This window comes from Camponotus vicinus, unplaced genomic scaffold (assembly GCF_025532165.1).
Source record: "Camponotus vicinus isolate PSW18456_S1 unplaced genomic scaffold, iyCamVici1.0 SCAF_13, whole genome shotgun sequence".
Lineage (NCBI taxonomy): Eukaryota > Metazoa > Arthropoda > Insecta > Hymenoptera > Formicidae > Camponotus > Camponotus vicinus.
In genome coordinates this window covers 1,289,925-1,316,762 of record NW_028141949.1, presented here as the reverse complement: position 1 = coordinate 1,316,762, position 26,838 = coordinate 1,289,925, and the positions used below count along the sequence as shown (strand labels likewise).

Below are 26,838 nucleotides of genomic sequence, written 5' to 3'. Positions count from 1 at the left end.
TCGCGCCGAACCGCAGGGGGCGATGTTTCTGGCTCTTTGTATAATTACCCCGTGATACCCTACGTCCGCTACCTTTTTCCCTGATTTCTATTTAAATCAAAACGACGGGAGAACCCGCCTGCGTCTTTCGAGCGATAATCAACGCGAGATTTCTCATGATGCAACGCACGGTTTTAAGGATTAAATTAACGATATGCCTTTATCGATTTCTCTCAAACTTGCCAACCACGCGATGTAGGATACTAGACTGTTTGTTAGTTGCATCCCGCGGAGTAATCTTCGTCAGCGATTACATCAGTGGCCGATATCGTGTTCAAAGATCGTTTTTGCGACAAAATGTGCGTACGGTATCGGAGTAAATTGATGAAAATATGTATGAGCTAAGTATAGATATCACACGATAAGATACATAAATAGATAACGCAATTTGTTAAAAGCACAGTTAATCGTGAGAGAATAGACTGTCTAGTAATAAATTCTTGGTATACATTCTGCAGTGTTTATAGTACTCACACCCAGTCCATTGGAGTTGTATCAGCCTTATCGCAACGATAGAAATTGTATGCTAATTAGGAATAAGAGCGTACAGAATACAAAGTGTCTAAGCTTAGTATCCTTCAGTTTGCCTCGCCCTATCGGTTATCGTTGACTTTTGCGATAAATAAATTTATTGGACGCGAGCCACAGCTGTATACAAATTCGCGACAACTTATAGCGTATGCGTTTTATTACATGCTTAAGTGTTCAAAGTTGAAAACGCAATAAATTTCTCGATTCTGTTAATCGTTAAAAGCTATTTTCAAAATGTATTAAAAGCCCTGACTTATGTGAGATAAACAAGGAGAGAGAGAAAGAGAGAGACGGCTAAAACTTTTCGATTAACTCATAGTCTTACGTCGATGGTTGATATTTCTATCTGAGCTTTCTCGAAATAGCGAGTACACGGCTCGTCAAAGTTGATGCCCGCAGGTGGTATTGATCACTGACATTGTGGTATTCGTATAATGACCTGTTGATAGCCGGTGCTCTGCTCGCGAGAGAAAGGGAAAGGTTATAGCATGCCGACATGCCGGATGATGGACGGCGAAAGCAACGGAGGAAGCGCTGCCGGGAAGAAGAGAGAAAGAGACTGGATACACATTGATTGGGTACAAGCGAAGGTTGTTACCACCAGCTGGCACCTAGACCAATATCGCTTGCTAACAGTAAGTTGCAACGCGAGGCGGTCCGCCGTTTCTCTATCGAGTCGTGCGCATCGAACATAATCGGTTCCTATACTTGTCTATCGGCGGCGGTCCGTTCAAACGTTGGAAAGCAGACAGACGGACAGTACGTGAAGGTACTGTTGGATCGAGTGGAAATAATGATGTTCCGATTTTTTCAGACTGTCAGACAGTCCCGATCGTGCGCGATATTCGTGAGAATTATCTTGGCATTGCGATACTTGTTGATTAATTAAAGTGAGCATTTGATAAAATTAAAATATTATCAAAAAATTCCTCCCTTCCATACATACAGAATATCTCGATAGCGATAGAATTTGTAAACATACATTTCAGATTAATAAAATTAAGAAAATTAAAATTACATAACGTCATTACCGTATTGTTTTACATTAGATTTTTTTACTGCGCGCAACGATTCCAATATTTACCAAATTATGTATGTAAATCGGCGAAAGTCAGCGATATTCCAAGATCGAATAAATTAGCATGACTAAGTGGAGACTAAAGATATAAGGTGATCTATGACACGGGATGCGGCGCTAACCTATCGTCACGAAAAGAGGAGCACTGGTACGGCGACGGGGTAGGATGAACAATGGAGGAGCGGGAAGGGAAAGCGGGGAAGAGATGGACCGCCGGCAAGCTGACCTCCCGCTTGACCCGAGACGCCTCCGCAACGACGACCTTAACCATCGTCGTGGCGGTTACGGTCGCGATCGCCGGCGGCCCCCGAGAAGCCGCTCCCGGATTTATTTAATTAGTCCCCGAGGTACTACCGTACCTCGTCAACGTGTCCGTCCGACTGTTGCCCTTCCTCTCTTTCTCCTCCACTTCCATCTGTCTCTTGTTCTCTCTCGCTCGTCCGTTCACGCATTCGTACGATCCTTACGTCCTCCGTAAGCCACCTTTTTCTCTCTTCGTCCACGCTCTCAAAGTAGCATACCCGTTTCATCCCGCCCTCTCCCTCCACGAGTATTCACATGCACGCGAATACGCGAAGCGACGCGGGAGTGTGCGCCGGTATATACCGATGCTAATTAAACGGAACACAGACCCTAGATATTTATCCCACGCTCGACGATGATGTCTCGCTACCGCTGCGATATCAACTCGTAATCCCTCGCGAGACGGATAAAGGTGGCTACAATTATTCAGTTTCCACGAGATCCGAACTCTAAATTTAGAAAATATCTGATAAAATTCCTGAAACAATCAAACAACTTTGTCAATTTTCAAATGACTCGATGATTTCTCGACCACGCAATCTTGGCAACAATATCATCCGTAATACAACTCGCTTTCAAATCATTTATTATTATCTAATTGAAATATTGCAGGATTAATTTGAAAACGGATTTCAAAATGCAGCTTACATTTGTAAATCTTCAAAGAAAGATGTAATTTACAAGTATACTTCCGTACAAACACATGTAAAATGATAGAGAGAGAGCAAATGTCAGTCTCGCGATACCGCGAACAACGCTGCCTTACTTACTCTCGATTTGCGCCACGTACAACGCGATTTTTAACGCCCGCCACAATCGCGGATGCATCCCCGTGATGGTCAATCGAGAGCGCATTGCGCGCGTTATCATTACCATTTTAACTCATGCTAATGCGCGGCGCGCTGGTAGCTCATGCAAATGCTTCCTGGCGCTCTCCGCGCGGCCACGCTCGTGGCCCCGACGAACGATGTTGCATTCATCAGGCCGGATGATTTGAAAAATCTCAAGGACCCTCCTTTCTTTGGGTCTTTAGCACTGTGACGTCCATGATTTATTGAGTAATATTCAGCGGTGTATTGGCCGGCGAAAAAAGGCGCGTAACGTTAATCTGAATAATGAGCCCCCGGCATCAAGCACCGACCGCCACCTTTTCATTGCTATCGATAAATAATGCCCAACCACTAACCCTTCGAGTCGCCCACCCCTTCGTCCCTCTCCCCCTCTCCTCCGCCCTCTTCCTCTTCCTCTCTTCGCGCACGAACAGCCTCTATCTCGATTTCTTTTTTTACACTGGTATTTATACCGAGTCATTTGGATGTAATACGAGCGATGTGATCTGATTTCAGTCGCGAATCTCGACGCTACCTGCTGTCTGTACTTTCGCGATCTCGCGCTCCGCTGTATCCAGAATAAAAGCGAGCGATCCCATTTATCTTGCCTCGTCGCCGGTCTATCCTAGCAGATCTCGATTAGCGCGCGAGAGCGCATTTGAGATGCTCGGCAATGCAACACTGTGCCATAGTTTTCGATGGAAAAATACTCTTCGCTTAATGGATCTCATTATAAGCATGATATATGCGACGAGATGCCGAAACAGGAGCGCGCGTTCGGAATTTCGAATAAAGATCGACGACGTGTTGCGCAGATATATCCTTTCAAAGCTTTTCTTTTTCGTTCGCGATACAATTAACATGACAATCAACCGTGCCTAATATAATCAAACGACTCATTTATTTGTCTCATTTGCATATAATGTATCTTCCATTCTTAAATAATTATAATGCGATGCGTCATATCGAACCGCTGATAAAAGCGATCTGGACTTATATCTCCTCGATTATTTCTCCTTTTATGACCGACTTATCTATACTATGATCTAACTAATAGATACAAACTTGTTTCTTCGTTTTCTTTCATGATCATCTCGCTACAGCCGGTCATTAATAAATGGAAATTTAATTCTACCGGATGACATATGCAATCGATGTTCCCGACGATGTGTAAAATACGCGAGACTCGCCGAATGTGGCAAAAAAAAACCGTCTTTTTTTCTTTCTCTCTCTTTTTCTCTCTTTCTCTTTTTAGTAAACCACTATAAAGCTGTTCCCATTCGGATTACTATCGCGCTAATAGCTACGAGCAGTATCTTTCGCATCCCTTCTTATCCCTTTTCATCGGATTTCGCGAAAGTATTTCTTTTCGTTAGATACCGATATCTGAAACGGTTTTCTTTTATTCTTCCCCTAATAGGTACGCACGACTAATGGCTACGAATTTCGAGATAGTTTTATTTCTCTGTTGATCAGATGAGACTATCTGGATCCGCTAATAGATAGAGTGAGTTCGCGTGAGATTAACCGATAAATCAATGCGAGGGTTGGGGTGCAATGCGATGAATGGAGTTATATCAGATGCATCGGGAAACGAAGGGGGTGAGAAGGCGACTTTGAGCTCGGTAAAGAGGTGTCCGGGGACGGGTGGAGGCGCGGCGATATCTACTTTCTTCGTAGAGTCAGTGACGACAATGGAAACAAAGAAAAGAGACGACGTGAACGGAGAGCGAATTGAAAGAAGAGGTTGCGAACGACGCAAAGAATATGCGTCCCTGCTCCTGATGCCGCCTCGTCCTCGTCCATCCCTTTCCCTCCTGTCGCCGATGGTCGGGAGAAGCTACGGCTCAGCCTCCAAGGAGGGGCGCATTGTGTGTTTCCAAGAACGTTGCGCTTATCGGTAGATCTGTCGCGGTAATGAGGTATCAGCCACCAGCAAATAAACGAATAAGCGTAAAGATGTGGAGGTGGAGTAGACGGAGAAAGAAGACGAAGGGAACGCGAGAGGAACCGAGAAGGAAGAGTATCCCTCCTCCACCAAACTTAAGAAGAGGAGTCGAACGACCGAGGGGGAAGTCAGCAGCTCGTCCTACCGATACAATGCTTCGATTAAACATTCGCTGCCTAAATAATCAGGCGCGCTTCGACCTGCAGAGACGACCCGCGAAGAAGCGACGAAAGAGAGAAGAATCGTAAAAGGGAGAAAGAGCGAGTAAAATGCGAATAAGAAGAAAGAGGGAAACGTCCGTATGTACATGTATGTGTGTGCGAAAAGAATACGAGAGTACGTGATTTCGTCGGAGACGAGTCAAAGAAAAAGAGTAAAAAAAAGGAAGAGGCGAAGGAGGAGATTCCGGTTCCGGCCAAGTGGGAATCGAACACGTTCTTCGCCGTTCCTCGTTTTCGATCCGCACCAGATCCTCCTTTCCTCCCGTCCCGATCACCATCGCGTCTTGCTCTTATACTTTGCCGGCCCTCATCCCGCGTCTTTCTACCCTCTCGCTATCCCGACGCTAAGTGTATATATGTATTATGCAAAACAAGTAATCGTAGGTGGCCTAGGGAGCCAGACGCGTACTGTGTAATTAATACCGATGCTCTCGTTGTCTCTCTCTCTTTCTCTCTTTCTTTTCTGTCTTCTTCTCTTCACTTATTCATTTTCTCTCTTAGCGCACCTTGTCTCTAAACATCATATCGCGTAAGTAAAAACTTGCAGATCATCTTAACAAACATTAAATAATGATATGTTCCGATCGATAATTAAACTTACCAAATTAATAATCACGGATAAAGAGATAGAAGAAAGATTGTGATTGAAATATCAAATCAGGATCAATGCACTGTATTCAGTGAAAAGATAAAAATAATTTACCATCATGAATAATACGAGACACAAGAGATACTATAAGATTTAAATGTTCAGAATCCCACGGGAATGTGTGTTGACACATTTATTTATTTCAAATATTGTGGTATTCAGATAGCATTCTTGAAGAATTTATTTCGAGTTATTTAAATTCTCAGAAGAAAGTATGGTTGGAATGAGTCGCGTAGGAAAACAGATCGTTACATCGCGACCCGAAATTCGTCAGCGCGATCCGAGGAACCGCAGGATTGAGTTATCTAAAGGTAAAAATCAAGCAGTAGCGCGTGCCTTCACTAACTAATCCGCCGATGATAGCCCTCCTGGAGCGATTCTAACGGGATTTCGTGGACACCCTGATGGAATTTTCAATGAACTGTGACCATCGACATCCACGTCCCGTGTTTCCCTGAACGGACACTAGCATTAACAATGCATACCGTCGTCAGTCTTTCCGGAACTTGACACAAGCTTAGACAAACTATAAGATATTTGCCACGTGACACGCGTTGATTACGGTGCTGAGAAATAATCTGAGAACTGAATACATGATTTGCAGTTTATTTTTCTTTCGTGTACAAATTTTTAAAAGTTGTAAAATAAGTCATATTCTTATAATGAATGTATATATGTACAAATGTGTTATGAGTAATTAATATTAAATATAAAAATTTTTCAAATTTGTCAATAATAAGTATCACGAGAGAAATTTTCAAGTATCATAAAATATAAGAAAACTTAAATAAGAAAAATGTGTAATAAGTAAAAAAAATTTCTCTCTTTCAATAAAGAAAAATTATTGTCACGTTTGAAAATTTCGTAGAACCCGTATAGGATATAATCTCTCTTCCCCCCCCTCCCCATAAAATGTTAGAGATTTTTTTGACTTATTTTCATCTTGATACCGAATCATCCTGCGCATCTAAACATTTTTTTGAATTCCTATAACGAGCGAAGTGACTATATTGGAGCAGCACAAGTTGAGAAAGGAAAAGCTAAAGAGAGAGAGAAAACTCGGATTTAAAATTATTCAATGTAACTTGTTTTCTTTTGCAAATCATTGCAAATCATTGCATGACTGTTAACTGAAAATATTATAAAAATATTAATCTTTCACAAATAATCGGCTTATGGTATTTGATCGAATGTACTTTAATATAATAGTATCTTTATACAAGACTGCATCGCTTTGATAATGTATTATAAATTATTTTAATACGTTCTTTACTCTAGCGAGTATCTCAAAAATCACTCGGATAATATAATCTATTTGCTTGTTGATGATTGCGAAATGGTTAATTGAAAACGTGTAGCAGGATAGCTAATCCATTAAATATAATTCGTGAACATAGCATAATTCTGTACCATGCCGGAAGACGATTAAACGACAGTTATTACCTATATCATGTTCTCTATCATCTATCATCATGATATTATCAATAGTGGTCGCGCAACCACCACCATCACGTTATGAATCTTAAACAAACTAATCCAATTAGATAAAGTTGTGTTTACCGAGAACAGCGGAAACTTTGAACGATTACGATATGCAAAAATATCTATTTATAATATGCATAAAAATAATCACGCACACCCATTCGTATGTTGTTACCTTTATTTTTCGCGTGAAATTTCTCGTGAGCTACCGATATTTATATATTTTTCTACATTTTTCGCATCAATCGCACATATATAAATATGACAAAGCGTTCGTATAGAGATGATCTTATATCTTATTCAAGTTTCAGACACAGTGCAGTTAAATAATATTCTTTAACGTTTTAATTAAAGTGTACACATTAGCCAATGTTATTTACGTTAAATTGCGATTGTACTGCGATCGTTCCTCGACTTGAAACGTTGTTGATTATATAGCGTGAATTTACCCTAAAAAATTATTCGTGCTTTTGCCGCGACAGAAGAGTATATAATTGCTTTAGGATCACCGGGCGGTCTGCAGCTATGTGACACTCGTTAGCAACTCGATATAGAGCTTTTTGCACGCAAGCACGCACGCACGCATCTCACTATGCATCTACCTTTTGCCCGTAAGATATGTACAAGGACATGATAGAAATAAAGCGGCCATGTTTAATAGATGTATCAATTTGATATTATAGGTGATGTGATATTTATACGAACGCAGCATTTTTGCTACAATTTTTTGCCAAGATTTAATATGAAATATTTAATTTTGATCTTAATAGTACCGCATTAATCAACAATATCTTGTTTCTCTCTCAGGATTTTTAATTCAAGCCTGTTTGAAATGTAAAAAAGCTAATATGACTGTAAATCCGATAGAAATTTCGTATTAATTATACTTGGAAATGATATACAAAATCCTCTAATAATAGTCGCCTATTCTTATACTATCATAATTCCAATCAAAATAAGATTTTGCTTTTACTTTCTCAATATTGTCACAGTCCAATGAATACAATTGTATTATGTATGCATGCGAAATTGATGCCCGGTATTCTCTCAATGAACTCAAGATTATCGGATAATCGTGTCGACTAACCGGTATTGAACGGCCACATGTAATATTATACAATCGTATTTACAATAATTTATTCATTTATCAATCAAAATTCTCCTTTTTATTTCAATCGCTTCAATAATCTCATGTTCACAGTGACTACTTATTTGAAAGCAAAACTAAGCTTGTCTTAACTCTTGCGAATCTATGCGATATAAATTCATACGTAAAAGCGATTATCGCGAAATACTCAAAGTGCATTGATATAGAATGATATACTAGTTAGTTCTATCGATGGTAACAGGATCTTCAACATTTAAAAATTTTCTATTAGCTCAATATGGCCGAAGCAATCGGCAAACGTTTGCTCAATTTATTTAAATTCGATATAAAGCACGAGATAAATGTAAACGTGTAAAAATATGATTACATTTTTGATCGTAAAAGAAATCCGTGGCTCCTTGCATCGCATTTATCGCACGCTATACTTATTCATTGCCTTACATTTTGATACAGTGCGGAAGTTGCGCCCATTCTAAAAGAGCTCTCGTAATAAGATATCGACTGTATATATCAAGAGAGGCAAAAAGAGAGAGAAAGAAAGAGACAAAGTTACGCTAAGAGGAAGGCCGCTAGTAGTAAGAAACGGCGACGGTTAAAACGCGATAAAGTCGACGATACCGGCTCGCTATATCGGTGTTAATCGAGTCGTCGAATTAATTGGCGTTGTCTGCTCGCAGGAATCTCTGCCCGAATATATTGAGTTATGAAATTGGTTTCCGATAAGATCTCCGCGCGCACAAGGAGAGGAGAAAAACGGACGTGGAGATCGCTAAAAAGCGCGTCGCCATACTGATCTTACACAAAAATCTGACTCTAATGGATGCCGTAGGCATTCAAAGGAGATCTTAATTACAATATCCGTCTATTCACGGTTCGCATATATTAATGAGAAACGAAGCGGACCTAAAAATATAGCTTATGTGGTCGGAGATAATTTTTACGATCCATTATATTCGCGAATAGGATACATTATCGATCATGTTTCTGCACAGAAATACATTTTTTTTCACGTCACATTTATTATAAAGAATATCCATGTTGATGAAAGACGACGATGTGTCAACTTTATCTCACGTGGAATTCGCAGCGATTCTTACAATCATGACCTCGGGGTTAGCGACGATTCGTCGACTTCGTCGCGCGTCAGTTCGCTAAAAATCTCCACGAGCGAAGGCCCTATATTCCACGTATACCTGCCGCACCGGCCAAAATCGGCATTAGGATGCGCGGACGTCCTCGTATCCCGTTTCAAGATGAAGATAGGCCCTCTCATACTGGCTCGTTGCCGGGATAAGAAGAAAAAGAAACCTAGAGCCTCTACACCATCGGGGCAGCGGCTCGTGGAAGAAGAAGCCCTTCTCCTCCTCGTGGCCCCTGACGTGCACATTTATCACCCTCTATTGTTGCCGGGCCAAACATCCGGCCTCACGGGCCGCGCACAGAGACCTAACCCTCGCCTTCCTCCCCAGACCCCCGAAGAATTGAGATTCGCGGGAGCAGCTCGATGCCTTCTCTCACCCCGAGAGAGAGACGAAAGCCTGACCTGACAACTGCCGCGTAAGATTACTGACCTTACAAAGGATCTTCACCTCGGCTCGCCGAGATTACCAAAGGGATAAAAGCGCATAATGCTACTTTCGTACATCCGCGTGATATTGTACAACGAAATTGTCTTATTCGTAAGATCTCGCTTGAAGGAGATATTTGATAATTATATAAATATTGCAGTCTCATTAAACAACATGCGCATTACACGTTATGCAATTTTCGTGGCTACAACACGTTACACATGATAATTGACGCGTGTTAATAACGTTTAACATTCGTGATATCGCGAAAGGAAAAGACTCGAAACATCGCATCGTTCTTCGGACCGCGAGTATCTGCGTTCCCTCATCTTAGACAGCGCCTTGTTTGCACATTGCCTCTTTCCCATTAACCTAGTCATTACGTGTCCGTGCATTGTCTTCGGTACCCCGTACTTTGCACGTACTCTATGATCGGTGCCTTCTTCGTGGCAACGGTCGGACCGCATCTAATTTCCCATTATGCTCCTTATCGGTCGCTGTGCCGGGCGTTCCGTTTCCTTCGACCACGTACGTCCACGCTCGCGGAAAAAAAAAAAAACACGCAAGATGTAATCCCGACGATTGATAATCGCGCATTGTCGCAAATAATTGTTATCGAAACTCGAAACGTCAAATTTTCTTATTACACCTCCCACTCTATTGTTCGTGCACTCACGTTGCCGCAAACTCTCTTTAAACCAACGTAACGTGATTTTCCATCGCATGGTTCTACAAGATGAATTCGTGCACGGAATAAACGATTCGATGCCGTAACGTTGCAAAGATAATGGACCGAATGCCGAATCATACGGTGTTGCGCGAGTTATCTACCGCGGTTCACGCAGCGATCCGTCGTCGGGTCATCCAGGAAGTCGTTTTCAACAATTCGCCCAGGGGTGCCTCGCGCCAAGATATCGTCGCGCGGACGTTCTTCCAGATTCGCGAGAGGCCTGAATTCCCAGCGCAGGTTCCTGCTTTTTTCGGGCGGAACGCCAGGAATCGCCTTATAAGTCGGCGCGGAGACTTCAAAAAAAGAAAGAGGAGGAGGAAGATGGACGAACGGAGACGAGCAAGCGGGCGAACCGACGAACGAAGGCAACGGTGGAAGTTGCTGCAGCGGAAGAAGAAAAGGAAGAAAAAAAGCGCGCGACAGTCGGCGTTCGCGTTTACTCGCTTCTCCGCACGATTCGTACTCTCCGCGGTTCCGCCAATGTCGTCCTTGTTCCTCCCGGCCATTGGTCGGTCCCGAAACGGACGGATAAAGGAGAGATAGAATTGCTCTCTTTCTTCGTCTTTCTTTTTCAGAGTGGTAAACTCGGTGGCTGAGAAAGAACGCCGGAAGAGAGACGGAGAAACGTACAAGGAACATCGCGCGCAGATAGAGAGAAAAGAAAAATATGGAAAAGGAAGAAAAGAGACAGTTAAAAAGACCGTAGCAAAGGGAAGAGGCGATGGATCTTAGCCAAGACGAACTCGTGGATTCGATTTTTCTCTCTTCTTTGTCGTCGCCGCTTTAACGATATTAATAGGCTCCCAAACTGCCGTTTTACGGTAAAACGTCGCCGAGATTCGAGATATCGGTTATCAATTAACGAGAGCGCTCTCGACAGGACCGAAACGCATTGCTCTTCGTCCCGTAGGCACCGGTTTCAGTCGGGTAACAGAAACGGACGGGCGCATCGCGCCGCGTAATTTAGGGACCGGTGTGGCTGTCCAGGAAGAAACGAAAGAGCAGCAACAACGGCAGCAGCAGGCGGCGAGATAGAGGAGAAGAAGAATGAGAGAGGAGGAACGTCGCGCGACGACGGTGAAAGGGAACCGGGAGGAACGGCGAAAGGGTCTCGAGGAGGAAGACATCTGAAAGGGGAAGCGGGCCCTCTACCAGCCGCGAACGATCGGCGAAACAAATGCAAAGCGGCGACCACGGGGCTGGGGGCCCGATTCCGCGATCGAGGACCCTCTACTTGGCGCTCGCGGCACCGCCTTAAAGTATCTACTGCCGGAATGGAAAGGGGACGACGCGAGGGGGAAACGGTTAAGGGCCCTGCAAAAGCAAACGGACAAACTCGAGATCCGCGGGCGGTTGCTACTCCCGTCGTCGCTCGGGGTGAGACAAAGACCGTTCGCGAGACCCTACGTACCCATAATTCTTTCAAAGTCCGGACGCGCGGGCCCGCAAACCGATCATTGCGTTCCTTACGGAATGTCATCGGGGCGAGCAGCGTCCGAGTAAAAGACCCGCGGGAACACACGGCCGAAACACGGGAACCGAACGTCTAGTAGCGCTTTATGTCACCGGACCGGGCCTCATTTATACCGAGTTTGGCCAGCGTCTGAGAACTTGGAGAACTTTTGGTCCACGTATCATCAATCGGCGAACCGCCATTTGAAAGCATTCGAGCGTATGTAAAAATGCAGCTACACGGGATTATCGTTCCGCATCTCTGTATCGTGATATTTAATAAGCGTGGCATTCCTTTAACTTTGACTGCTCGGAGAAAGGGAATTAGCATAAATATCATTATATCGCGAGTTAATAGCGAATCTCGGTTTCGATCGCTGCCTCGATCAATTATAATTTACATCCATACGAACTCGAGGCATTTTTCATCTTTTTGCCGTGCTAACAGCTTCCAGTACCGAATTCGAAAAGACGTAGCGCGCGTTGATCGATGTTAAATTTATGCTTATGAGCGCGCCAGTATCCGCGATTGGCAATTAAATCTTTTTATAATTCGGCGTAGCCGCATTAAAGATGGGTGGATTTTTCTGATTCGAACGCGTAACTGTATCGTATGTTTCATCTCCCGAATAGATACAAAAGCAATTTGTTACTTACGTAACTCGCATTCTACACGCGCGCTCGTGCGTGACCGGTTAATCGGGCTTACAAGTGGCGGATTCAATGTCTTACCTGAAAGCAAACAAAGTATTTCAGATTAGTTACATTTGCAATGTAAATTAAATAAGCGTACTTTTCTATGTAATATTTCTAGGCGGAGTATATGTAACGTTTAATCGTTAAGGAGCATGTATACGCCAAGTGTTTCCGCCGCTATTCAAGGCCGATATTATTCAGATTTTTAACTGAATAATTTTTTATATATTTCCTTCGCGCAAAAAGATAATATAAGAGTCAACGAACGCTGCTGCGCACATTATTTGATCTTGATTAATGTAATACTTCTCCTGATATATAATACAATGCATTTCATAGAATGCATTTTACTCTAGTAAATAAAATACAATTTATGAAAGAAAACGCGCGTCCTCTTTCTCTCTCATGCGCCACAAAAAACGTTCGAGGAACGCGTTTATAGGTTTAAGACAGATCAGGGGGGTCTTTCGCCTACCGCGACTTCGGCGCATACCGGTTTTTTTTGGAGAGTTAATCGCATAAATTACAATTATTACGACCATCATTCTCTTTCGGTCATGTTATGTAAATCGCCGTCGGCGCTGAAGTGCAATAAAAGATCTCGCGTAATGAAGGGACGATACAATGTGTTACTGGGAAGTTATTAGCCGGCCAAGTGATTGGAGCCTTACGAAAATATGCTCGTATAATTCGCTTGTACGAAACGCGTTGTTCTCGTAGATACAAATGCGGATCGAGGAAAACGACGACAGGGAGAAGAGACGCATTCGCTTCGGATTAGATCCATTCTGCGATCCCTTCCCCTTTCTCATCGATGCATTATGTCGATATACGTGTGTGCGGAAGAGGAGGAGAGGTGAATGCCTTTCGCGCTACCTGCATTTCTGAGATGGTAATATTTACGGTTCGATGGAATCGGCTCTCTCTCGCGCGACGTGGACGAAAGCAAGCGATAGTCGGGAGAGACGGAAGAGAAGACGGAGAAAAGAGACGAGAGCGCGTAGAGCCGTTGGACTTCGATCCGTGTGTGCGCATGCACGCCTACATATATTACACATCTGTATGCGTGTGCGTGCCTTGTGCTTTTTTGCGGCTTCAATTTGAATTGAAAAAGACTGTGGATACAAGGACAATAGGTTGCGCAGCCGCCGCCGTCGTCGTCGTCGCCGTCGCAGCCGCCAGATCCTCTCTCTTGGTTACTTCTTCTCTCTTCTCATCTTCCTTTCAAGCCAGCTACTCTCCTTCTCGCTTCTATCTCGCTTCTTGTCTCTCCCTATTCTCCCTCGGCTCGATGACGATGTGGATGAGGATCCGGACGGAGATGCACCTCGTGCGATCTTCGTCACGCTTTGCTTCTCGTACCAACATAGCCTGTATATCGTTCACCCTCGGAAGAGCATTCCTTCTCCTTCTCCTTCTTAGCTCCTTAGATTCAACGCGCTATGTCCTCTTTAAATACACTTAAGCTAAGTATTATCATGTCACCGGCAAAACAATCACTATCCCCGCTTCCTTCCTTCTCTCTTTCGTATCCTTGTCATTTTCTCTCTTTGTTCCGGGCCACCTTTCCTCCTGCTTCGGAAGATTTGCTCCTTCCCGTAACCGTGTGCTCTCTCTATTTCACCAGGGACGACAAGAACAATCGAAAGGTATTCTCCTCTTGACTCTCTCGAATGTGGAATCAGATATTACGTATGCACAGCCTAAACCGTGCACGCTGTCCTCTCTCATTCTTCTTTCCCTTTTTCGTTGTTTTCTATTATGCACCCCTACGTTTCACGATGCAATCTCTTCTTTCGGAAATTCCTAGTCGTTTCTCTTAATATTCACGTTCGAAGAACATAATCTGACAACTCATTTTCTCGTTTATAATTCTATGTAGCAAATTGTAAAATTATCTCGCCAACCTCTCTTATTATCGAGAAATGAAATTTATATATTCGAGAAAAATATTCGTGCACTTGAAGAATCCTATCGGCATTGTTCTTGTATATCCGAAACTCAGATTACGCTACGATTATTTTATACGATGCCGAAGCAAGAAACTTTATTTCCTAGCGTCCCCGGCATCTCTGTAAATCTTTCCTCCTTTTTATCTCCCAATTTCTACATCCTGCACTATTCGCTCATCTACTCCCTCCGTCTCTTTCGTAATTTCCGCCTCGATGGCCGTATCGATTATGCCGAACCATGAATCACGCGACGGCCAATCGGCGTCGGAGCGCGCGATCGTTAAAATCGAACATTCGCCGAACAGGGACAGATCGTTCGGACGAGATGCGTTGCGTCCGGCCCTCGATCTCAATCCGACCTCATCGTGACACTGACCCGGTAATTGATGCAACATCATCGAAATGATGCATCAGGAGCAAAGCGCCGCTTTAAGGAATGACATATACCGAATCGACCGAGTGGCAAACCGCGCTGGCTGTATCACGCACCGTCGTTGTTGGCCGATTTTATTGCTAATAGGAATCCGATGGAGTCCAGAGCACCGACGTAATTTCCTTCCTGTAACGATCTCCGTCTCTCGCTCTCGCGCATTATCTCCCTTCGCGGCTCTTCCTTTGACTCGGCCAACGAAACGACCTCGCGGAACGTCTTCTCAAATGTCCTTCTACTTTGGTTTCACCGCGGGTGCATCCTTAACCCACGTGATCTCACAAGATCCTTCGAGTTTCTCCGCGTTCTAACCTTCCGCGAATTTTTGCTTGCGTGCAAAGTGCGATGCACGTTTAAGTGCATTGCAAAAAAGAAGAGGGGGTGGGAGGTAGAGCAGGACAGAGAGGATGTCAGGGAGCGAATTACGCGCCACGGCGCGAAAGGAAGGAATCGGTGAGTAAGGGAGATGGGCAAAAACGAATTTACGACTATCCGGTAATTTTATCGGTGAGGCCTACGGTCCTGGAGCTATGTTACCGATCACAACTCTATATTCGCGAAATATTCAACTGTCAATAAGGAAACCATTTTCCAATATTACGTTTAACTTAAATACTATTGATATAATACAACCGATTTAAAAACATTATGTCATTGTTCTTATTTTATTAAAATACTTTTATTAAAAATATGAGATATCTAGAAATTTTTCCAAATTATGCGGCATTAGGATTGCAGAACATGTGTGATGGAAACATGAGCTAGAGGTAAAAATATTACAACGCAGATCTGATGCTTAATCTCTTAATCAAAAAACTGACATCGTCGGGTTTTATTTCTGAGAACCGCGATGCCATGAGTGACATGAATGACCTCATCTCGACGTGCATATATCATAAGCGGATATTGAAATTCCGCTAGAGTCCGCGCGGCGGTTTTGGAATTCGCCGATGAACGCGCCAAGCAGAATGCACAGAGCCACGGTACACGAGTACCGTGCAAGCGCGTAGTACGACGAATGCCAACGAGAGTAAAATCTCGCGGTAACAACCACCAAGTCAGCGTGCTTCCGGTAACGCCGAAATCTGATGAAGAAAGCAGCGAAGGTAGGACAACATTGCCTCGAGAGCATTCTTATTCTCTCGTCCGCGCTGCGTTTCTCTTTTCCTCCCTCTCTCTCTCTGTTTCTTCTATGCCGGTCGTAAAAAGGGCACCGCAGCCATGCATACGGTATCTTCATGGTTCGCATACGAATCGCTTCATTACTCCCTCCTGTCTTTTCGCCGCGACTACATTTCTAATTCGGGACTCGTGATCGGCCATCCTCGTAAAAAGGGAAAATACCACTCGTCATATATAGGACGCAGTTATGATACGCTTATCTAAACTATCAGCTGTCGTGGGCCGCGCTCGTCTCTTGTATTCATTGTCATTCTTAACTCGCGCATTCAACGAAATGACGTTTCTGGCAGCTTTATCGTCGATTGTATCAAAAACTGACAGAATTGTCCCGCCACACGTGTGGAAGCTCACACACGTAAGCACACGTGGTAATATTTATCATCCAGTTATTAAAAATTATGTAGTCATACGCTTGATTTTTCTTTTGGGAAGAACAGAAAATTATGGTTGTTCAAATCCGATTCGATTGATTCGATCGAAGCATCAATCAAAAATTAAAAGTAACGTCTACAATTTTCAAGATAAGTAGACATCTGATTTCTAGTGTTGAATTAAGACATATCTTGTAATATATAAATTACCGTAAAGTATTTAAAGAGAGATCGTTAATCATACTTGGAACTCCGCAGGTTCCTATTAACGTCCAGATAAGCTAAGGACTCGATCGGTAATGGCCCTAGCGACAACGTAATTTATAGTTTCATTCGAACCGCGATGTATTACAGGAATTATCTGTGACTGGCTTGAATAATTAACGTGCTGCTTCGTTGCCATGTCTATGGTAACCATGCTTCCGCTTTCGAGAAAGTTTTATTGGAAACGTTAAGTAAAACCTAGATCTTATGTTAAAATAAAAATTCCGTATGTGAGATAATTTCTCACTCGTCTTTTAAGTTTTGAAATTCATTTTCTAAAGACATAGAACCAAAAATAAATTATCAATAATAAAGATAAAATAAAAAATATATGTAATAATTTTCTTTCAGCAATTTACATAATAATAACTTATTGCTGTCATAGTAATGCGCCAACAGAAAAAATTGTATGTGTCTCTATTAACATTTTTTTATCTAATCAAATAGATGAATTAATAATCAACAAATTTCATACATTTGAGAATGCAATCCCAAATATATTTCAATCCAAAAATAAAAATACATTTTCGTGATTCTCCGATTCGGCAAAAATAATTTCTTCAATGGTTCGCGCTCGACGATGACAGGTATGGTGTGGGTGAAAAAATGATTCTAGCGATTGATATTAATAGCAACATGGTACATGCGATAAACGAGCGTTTATCGAACATGGATTTTTCGACCGCGCGAGGAACCAAGTAACGGACAGACGGACAAACAACGACAACGATGACGGCGATGATGGTGGTAGTGCCGGTTACACATGCGAACAAGAATCGCGTGCTTCGTGTCTGAAAACAGAAGCGACTCAGCGAGACTGACGGCGAGGCACGGTATAGGGGCCGAAAGGAGACGTGGAAAGAAGACGACGAACGAAGAGAGAAGAGAATAAAAGAGAACGCGATTTAGCTGACGGGAGAGAGAAAGAGAAAGAGAAGATGGAAAGAGAGAGTGGAGAAGCCGGTGAAGATCGAAAAAAAGGATGCCCCGAGCACCACCTAATCAACATCTGTCTAGTGTCTCGACCTTCTCTTCAACCTACTCAACCCTCGATAACTTCACGTGTTGCGTGCTTGAGACGCGCAACGAAACACGTGATGTTGCTTGCGCATTCGTGAACTCGATTGTCTGCCTCGATAATGCTCGACTGAGAACGTAATGGATAATGGCTTTTACGGTAGAAAGCAATATATAAAAATATAATCCTTACAACAACAAAAATATTTTTTTAAATGGCTACAGTTTCATCAAATTAAATAAAAATTAAATGTAAACTCTTTCTAAATGTGATAACTTCAAATTTTAATACAATTCAAATATTATTTATTGAACGTAATACATTAAATAATATATAATAAATATAATGTATATATATTATTTTTATTTTAATTTTTAATATATTTCAATTTCTTTTATGATATGAGAACACGATTTCACGGATCAAAATGTGCGCGAACACCACAGCAGGAGTCTTCTAAGGGCGTTCTATTATGCAAAACAGCCGATACCTTTTTGACGGACGTGCGACGAAATCGGGAGCCGCAGTCCCTTAAACTTACGGGTCTCTAATGCCACGCCGTGCGTCGTCACTCTCGGAGCGTAGCAAATCGAATCGAAGTCCCCGGCGATTCTGCGGACGCGTTGGCCCGGCAAAATGCCGTAGATGCGTGCTTAAGGACAGAACCACGAACGGTTGCAACCCGACACCCGATAAATTCGATATCAACGGCCCGCCCGCGCCTCGACCCGCATTTAGGTTGAGCCTTGGCCCTGGCCCGTTGCTCGCCTCCACGTACTCTCACGTCATTTTTGACCCTCTCCTTCTCTCTTCTCTCTTTCGCTAATATGCTTCTTCCTTCAACCTGTATTCCTTCCTCTTCCCATTTTCTCCCTCGCTACGTTAACCCTCGATCTTGCGGCCTCTCTTTCTTGCTCGCTCTCCGATTTACGCTCCGTCTCGTATTTACAACAAGTCTGAAATGAGAGAGAGAGAGAGAGAGAGAGAGAGAGGAGGAGATCAATCGAGAAAAAAGGCACGGTGCGCAAGCCAATCGCTCTTGCCGTCTTTATCTCACGTTGCAAACCGGCGGGCGAAGGCACGCGGGTTCGCTTTTTTACTGTCGAGTCGGCCGTGAGGAGTGTGTTTGGTTGAAATTTCAGTCGAGATCCTCCGCCTTTTCGGCGATGAAAGCTGGAATCGAGGGAAAAAGAACAGGTCAACCGGTGACAATAACAACGAAAGTGTGCACGCCAGTGGAAGGGAGATGAATGAGAGGAATGATGAGGCCGGAGACCGAATGTCTTTCCATCTACGTGTGATCGAGATCTCTCTCTAAGACACTTCGCGAGATGCGAATTCCTTTTTCTTAACGCGAGCGATTCGTCGGGATGGACGTCCGTTCGTCAGTGAAATTGCTCCCGCATGAATCACGGAGCAAGGTAGACGAAAATCAAAATGAACGTTACGATTCTCTTTTAAAATGTGCGAATAAAGATTTATCCACTTTCAATATTAATAAAAGATTTTATTGAGAATGCAACTTAATTAATTTAATAAATAAACGGATAAACGAAATTCACACATGTCCATCGTATAATTATATTTTTATTATTTCGAAAAATATTTTTCTTACGTGCATCTTTTTTCTTGTTAATGACATTCGCATTAAAGTTTGCGTTATGTATAGCGCAATGTATATGCGATAATATGCCGTAATATGCTGACGTCAATGCACGATGATTACGACCATATTACAAAAGACATTCGGAGCTTTTATCACGCAAGACACACGGCGTACCGATAGCGAGATATTCCGACACCACAATACTAATTATGCTTCCTTAAAATTTAATGCCGAGCCATTCGTTCGCCGCAACGTCTTTCGTATCCAATAAATCTTTCTTCCCTAACGCGCGCTTCAAGCGGAATGTATTTCGTATCGAGCGAAACGCTCCTCGTAAGTCACTCGAGTACCGACCAATCCTTTAAAGCGCGGAGCCTGTAAATACCACGTTGATAGCTCGTCCTCTCTCTCGGAAGGAAGGGTTCGATTCTTAGCCACGAGGGGCAGCGTACATTCCACGACTCGTCAGCAAATGTCGACGAATTCCGCCTCGAGGATCATGCCGGGGATTTTACGGACGTTTATATACGTCGATTCGATGAAGAGAAAACGTCGGTCTTGATTAACCGAAACAATAAATCTCGATTGCTACCCAAAAATATTCATTTTGGGCTTTCGTCTCGATTAATTGATCGCAAGATAAAAAGATACAGCAGAAACAACATTCACGAATTTTGACATTCATTCTTGTTTAGCTTATCCGAGAGAGACAACGCTAGAAACTTTAGAAAATGCATATGTTTGTTTCACGAGTGTCTGATTCGTCGATTGCTGAAAAAGTCGACAGAACGAATGGGCAAAGAGGAAGAAGACCGAGAGGGAAAGAAGGTGCATAAATAATGATGGCAAGCGGCATTGTATATCACGCGGCTTGGTCCGCGTCCACGACTCCTATCGGCAAACAATGTTTTATTCCCCCGTGGCATTTAGCCAACGAACCGGCGAGTATCAAGATCGTCCGTCCCCGGTAAATAATCAGATACGAAGCGTCCGAAAATCCCTCTCTTGTTCGCGTAAAAGGCACCGATGGCGCGGCCAGGCCAGGGGACAAGGTGCCGAGGAACGCACCGAGGAAGGATACCGACGATCCTCTTTGGGAACTATTGCGGTTCCGCGTTGCTCGATTCGGACATTTACGCGCAGATGTTCGAGCGACATGCTTGCGCCGATATCCAAATCGGAAGAAAGAATTCAAGTTTAAGTTACACATCGTTAATCTGAAGAGAGTCGGTTTCATGCTTCATTCTCTGTTTTGTAATTTTGTTACAAGGACTTGATGTGCAACACAATCAATATTCATTGAATTACAATCCAATGCACAAGCTCATCTCAGCGCTAGCGCTTATAAGCTAGATGCTACTTATCAAACATAATTTTATTATATATATATTTATCTAACTTAGGTATACCGCTATGTAATACTCTTATCTCTCTTATAATTTATGCAAATCGCAAAATGTATTCAACTTTACTTAGTTAATTAGCATAATTATATGTATATTGACTCGGTTGAGTGAATCCGGATTATAGCCTTTAATTATTTTAACATATTCTGATTATATTGTGCGACAAAAAATTTATTTTTATCTAGGTTTTTTTAAGAAATTGTTTAAAGAAATGAATTATATGTAAACATCGCGTTTAGGGAATTAACGATTGTTTTTTACATTGCTCGCATATATGATACCAGATTTCCATCGATATTTAAGTACCACTACATATGTGCTAAGACTAGAAATAATAAAACAGTAATACTACAAGATATAAGTCGATCCATGTAGTCGATTTATGTGAATCAGAATATTTTTTAATAATTCTAAATAGTTTGAAATTTATTATTATCTTTATAGGAAAAAATCTGGATCGAGAGGAGGAGGAACGCTTTCGAAATCGGATTTTATCGAGCATGTGATCTTCATGGACCGGTAAAGTAAATAAGAGGGTTGTCTACCTCACAAACTTAACTTAAACCGTATACCCCGGCGCCGAGGAGAATAAGGAGATGGAACGCGAGAGAAAGGATGAGAAAAGGGAGAAAGAGAAAGAAGAAGAGTCAGTAATAAACACGCGTGGGCGCGAATCGGAGACTTTTACAGTAATTCCAGGCTCTTTACCCGACAGATGCCAATTTAAATTCCTTTAACGCACACGCCGTACCTTTTTTCCCCTTCCCGTGCCTCCGTCGAACGTGAGAACGAGCACTTTGTTAAGAGCGAAACAATTCGAACGATCGACCTTGCGGTTACGTTCAATTAAATACATATCGCTCCTGTCGTAACTATAATATAATAATCGGTTCCGCTATTAGAATCGACCTCGAAGGTCGATCAATCGAAAATCGATGGCTATGCCGAATCGTTGATTGCTTACCGTATAGTTATCGCTGATCGTCAATTAGATAACGCACTATTTGCACACTCATTGCCGAGCATTATCTTTTTTTTCTCTCTCTTTATCTTTTTCTTTTGCGCACAGTTTCCCAATCATTCGATGATAAATCACAAGAATAAAGATTAAAAGAAGTTTTCACTTCTGCTCGCGTACTCTTCTACACCCACGTTGTTACTTATCAGTTGACATCGCAGCGATGGTTCGCAGAGACGGCTGCTCATCTCTCGCGCGACGAGAATGCGTCATCGATTTCTCTCGGGGAGGTCGTCAACGAGATTCCGTTGCTTCCTCGTCGCGTCCTCTCTCTCGGTTCATCTTTTCTCTCCTTTCCGTTTGGTTGATCGGTGACAATATTAAATAAATAACCGCGCGGCGCGGGACACGACAGACGATTCCGTTCCGAAACTGAGAGGAGCCGGCTGGAAAAGACGCCAAAGATGGACGAGGGAGAAGGCGAACACGGCGGGAGAGAATGGCCGGGTCCTCGGAACGCGGCGGCACGGCCGTTTGAGAAATGACAACACGATTGTCGACACTCCCCCTCTCGGTTCCGGCCATCGCCGCAGCCTCTTCGTTTACCAACCCTTCATATTTCTCCCCTCTAGCTTCTATACGGCATTACTGTCCCTTTCCTCTCGCCCTTGCACTATTCACCATGATTTTAGATATTTAGCTCTACATAGCTTATTACGTACAAAAAAGCTTTCTTTCGTCTTGTCGAGCAAGATGATTTACGTCCACAACATTGTTGAACGGTATTTATACGCCGGAAGAGATGTATAAATGCGCGTATTAATTAGAATTACGTATTTATATGATTAGCCATTTTAGCGAAATTTGGTCTCAGTTCTTTCCTCTCTAGAATTGGATGCGAAGAAGAAAAATCGCATGCGAATCGCTGCGTGGAATATATCGATCCTTCTTTTGAGATAGGATTTTCTTTAATTTACGCTGATCGTTTATATCGTGACATGATGCGCTTTAAATGAAAAAGCTCGATACATTCTTGTTAATATAATCTTAAATACGATGTTGTATTTATTTTTGGTTGACGATTAAATTCCATTAGATTGAAATGGAGAATAACAAAAATTGGCAGCTAGATTATGCGTAATTATGCGAAATGCGCTTAATCTAACATAAGATTAATGTTTTTTTAGATTTTAAATTGTGCTCGTATTATATGTTTGTGTTACAAATTGGATCAATTTAATCGGCGAGTTATATCCGATACAAATTACGCGGTTGGCATTTAAAATCGCTTACCCAATCAAGCGAATCGGAGCGCAGCGGGAGCAAGATATAGCGCAAAAAAAGACCGGCCATTTAGAAATTACTTAAATTGTGCGGCTGTACTGTGAGAAGTCTGAGAGCCAGCCTATCCGAAAACATTCAACCGGATTGCGTAATCGGCTATTCACGAATATACTAATCGATCTCGTTTACGTACACATATACTCACGCCGGCATCAATTAAATATAACACGTAGTTGATTGCCTAATAGAGAAATTCCCTCAACGATAATCATTAAGACTACGCTAGTCACGCGGTAGAATTGACGGTGCATGTGACTACGCGAGGGACACGTTGAGAGACACTGCGACGACAAGAAGGGCAGCCATAGAGCTTCGCGCAGAGCGAGCGAGAGAAAGAGAGAAAGGAGAGAAATGTACAACGACGAATGAGATGGAGAAGGAGAATCGTGTGGAGGAAGAAGAAGAAGAAGAAGAAGAAGTAGAGGCAGGCCCACGTAGTCTCCTGCGAAGTAATATGCTCTCGCCGCATGAGGTCCTCTCCCTTCCCCTCCGGGTTCGCTCACCCTCCGGACCCCACGAAATCCTTTTCACGTTCGACCAGGTACGTCCCTCCGCTACATCGTAGGGCTCCCACTTGATCAATGTTTTAATTGCCGTTAATGATTCGGAGATATCTCTCACGCGTCCGAAAATGGAGAACGAGCGCGAAAGGGGGCACAGACGAAACGATAGAGGTTGAGAGGGGGAGGGCCCGAGGATGCAAAGAGAGAAGGAAAGACGTCGTTTAAGTGTCCAGTGACTATATCTCGAACGAACGCTCTTGCCTCAGGGTCTTTGACTCTTTTCGTGGCTGTGGTTCATTGTACCGATGCTTTTCTAAGAGCATCTCATTTCGTATTCATTGCCTCGACCGCGTATCTTCATTAGCGCTTTTGTCGAATTCCTCGCGAAACAAGTGGAGCGTCACCAGTATATCCCGCATTCACCGACAAATGGGCAGGTAGATAGACAAAAATCCATCAAGTTGAACCGACTTTTCATCGCGCCAGCAATTTCGTTCGCTTCCTAGCTCCGGGATCAATTTCGTCTTGGACACAATACATGCTTATGGAATCATATATCAAGAACAGTTACACGTGCACCGCTCGTATACCGTTCCTCGACCATCATTTATTCTCGCTAATTGTTATTTAATTACGGGACATTAACGTTGAATCTACATTAGCCGTATTGCCTACGTTGCACTTTTTGTATATTACACGCAAATTTCACGAAACAGAATTGAAATCTACATCGAAGAATATGTATGAATTCCAACTAATAGAATTAAAGATAATTAATTAATATCTCGAATGAGAGAGTTATACTTTTATATCTATAGAAATTCAAAAATAAATACAATAAAAATCAGTGTTAAAATTATATGCGAAATGGAAATTGATTTTACATTGAAAAAGTTTTACATAAATATAATAATTAAACAAAATGTTATGTACAAAGCATTTATAAAACACGAAGAAGCACAAGATTCCTTCGTGCAATCTCTCTAAAGCAGATATATGTATATCGCGTGTATCGAGTTGTATCGCTCTTGATCTACCCATGACCCACCGTGTGCACGTGGTCCAGGCATAACGACGCGGCTGGAGATTGAAATCGCGGAACGATGGGATCCGATGTGAGTGGGGCTGGGATACGAAGAAGGAGATGTATGAAATGGTAACTGTCAGTGTGTAGGCCAAAGTTGATGGCACATTGTCATATTAAGCCGGGGGTAATTTGTCTGGTCTTTTCTCAACCACCTACACTCGGGAACGGCGGCTGTTCGATGACCTTTTCTGGCTTTCGATTCGACAACGGCGGCATGCCTTTTTCACCGTCTCTCTCGCAGATCTCGAGAGAAAAACAGGAAGAGACAGATAAATAAAAGGGTAGAAGTTCCATATTTCGATGACATATTCAGGAAGAGAAGCTTTACCTCGGCTTTGCAATTTGGTAACAGAGCCGATAGAGTCACGTATACATATATCTGCGAAGAAACATCAGCATGTCGCGTTCCTATCTTGAGATTGATCAAAAAGTTTCAAACACAAGTATGCCACGTTGAACTGTAATGATTATCTGGTAAATGTCCATTTTTTCTATTACTGACTGTCAAAAATAATTTTCGATCGATTCTTTCGAGCGATCCCGAATAATCGTCCTTGATTTCACTTATTTTGACATATTAAAAAAACATTTGGCAAAATAATTTATACTTTTTTTTGGAATGCGCCATTTTACATCAAATCTAACAGCATATAAAAAATTTCAATAGTTTTACGTTCACCAATGTTGCATAATGAGCAGACTGAAATGGCGCTGGTATTCATTTCTGGACGACCTCCGGCGAATACCACGGTCAGTAAATGAGGCTAATTTTTATTTCCCGCGCAATTTTTTAATGTCACCTCCTCTACCATCAATCCTTAGCGTTGCCTTGATTACACAGCCAAAAGGAGACAGATCGGCCGCATTAGCTCTCTTAGAAGCCCTTTCATGCGGGAGTACGCTTTTACACGCTATCGCTACGAGGAATCCGTGAATGCGCGAGAGTGCGTGTACTGTCGGTCGGCCGCACACGCAGGGTCCAGCGTTTACACCTGCGGGCCTACGGGTGTTACCGTGTAGAACGGTAATAATAATTTAGACGGCGACGAGCGGTCGCATTTGATGTTCCGGAGTCGCCTGCTGGGCGAATCGCGCGACAATGTCGTCCCCCCGCGGGACCTCCTAACACGCAACCCAGTAATCGATCATTACTCCTGGGGGCTATTAAAAAGCGGCCGGGTCTTCGTCCGAATTCGGGCGTATCATACCGTGGCCTTGATTTCGCCACGGCCGTCGTTAATTAATTCAGCTCACGGAAAGGTGTGAGTTTTTGGATCGTGCCGGTACCCTCGGTCGCGACATTCGAACACAATCACGCGACATTTCGATATCCGATGCAATTTCTCAAACGTGGAAAGCAACCAATCATTCCGTATCGCCTTTCGCGATATATGAATCGTTCGGATTAATTAGAGTGTAGTAGAGATAAATCCAACTTCGTGAAAGTCATTTTTTAATTGAATCAAGCGCTCTGATATCATTTATTTCTTTATCAGTCAAAATGTACAAATGTGAAAGATATAGATTATATTATATATGTAAATTACGATTATATATTATGCGTTTTATAATTTTTATATAAATTTTTAATATATAAATTTAATTATAAATTGTTCATCTTATAATTATTCCGCGGTCGCCTGATGCCACCTCGAGCATCTTTTTCATCTCCTGCTGCTTCTTTGTGGCACTCATTCGCGAAAACATGATAAATTACGACAGCGCGCTAATCAGAATAAAAAATAATTATATGGCATTTTACATGATACTTAATTGTGCGATATGCATTTTATTATATTACGATGGAAAAGTAACGTGAAAATATTGCAGGAAACTACGAGTCACAAGAAACTAATACTCGGAAATCGTGCGACCAAATGCACAAAAATTAGTTTTCCTTATATGTGACGAACGCTAAAAATATTAAATTTAATTACTTCCCATATTTATTACAATTAGCTATTACTAATCTACGAATTTATTTAATTTCTACTGTCACATTTTGAAACATTAACTCGGCTCGCGTAATATTACGAGATAGCAGGGTGAAATTATCGATGTCATTTTTGTGTTTTTTGGTCA

At 42.5% G+C, this 26,838-nt stretch overlaps 1 protein-coding gene and 1 long non-coding RNA gene across 3 annotated transcripts in view; one reads left to right on the top strand and one right to left on the bottom strand.

Moving 5' to 3' along the window:
- The window catches only part of Ds (dachsous cadherin-related 1), a 299,205-nt gene that overhangs the window by 194,510 nt on the left and 77,857 nt on the right, over positions 1-26,838 (bottom strand). The gene's annotated exons all lie outside the window — the stretch shown is intronic.
- The window catches only part of LOC145963898 (uncharacterized), a 76,556-nt gene that overhangs the window by 20,711 nt on the left and 29,007 nt on the right, over positions 1-26,838 (top strand). Inside the window, exon 2 of the long non-coding RNA XR_014436293.1 lies at positions 21,309-21,383. This is a non-coding gene — a long non-coding RNA (uncharacterized LOC145963898). The remainder of the gene's footprint in view (positions 1-21,308; positions 21,384-26,838) is intronic.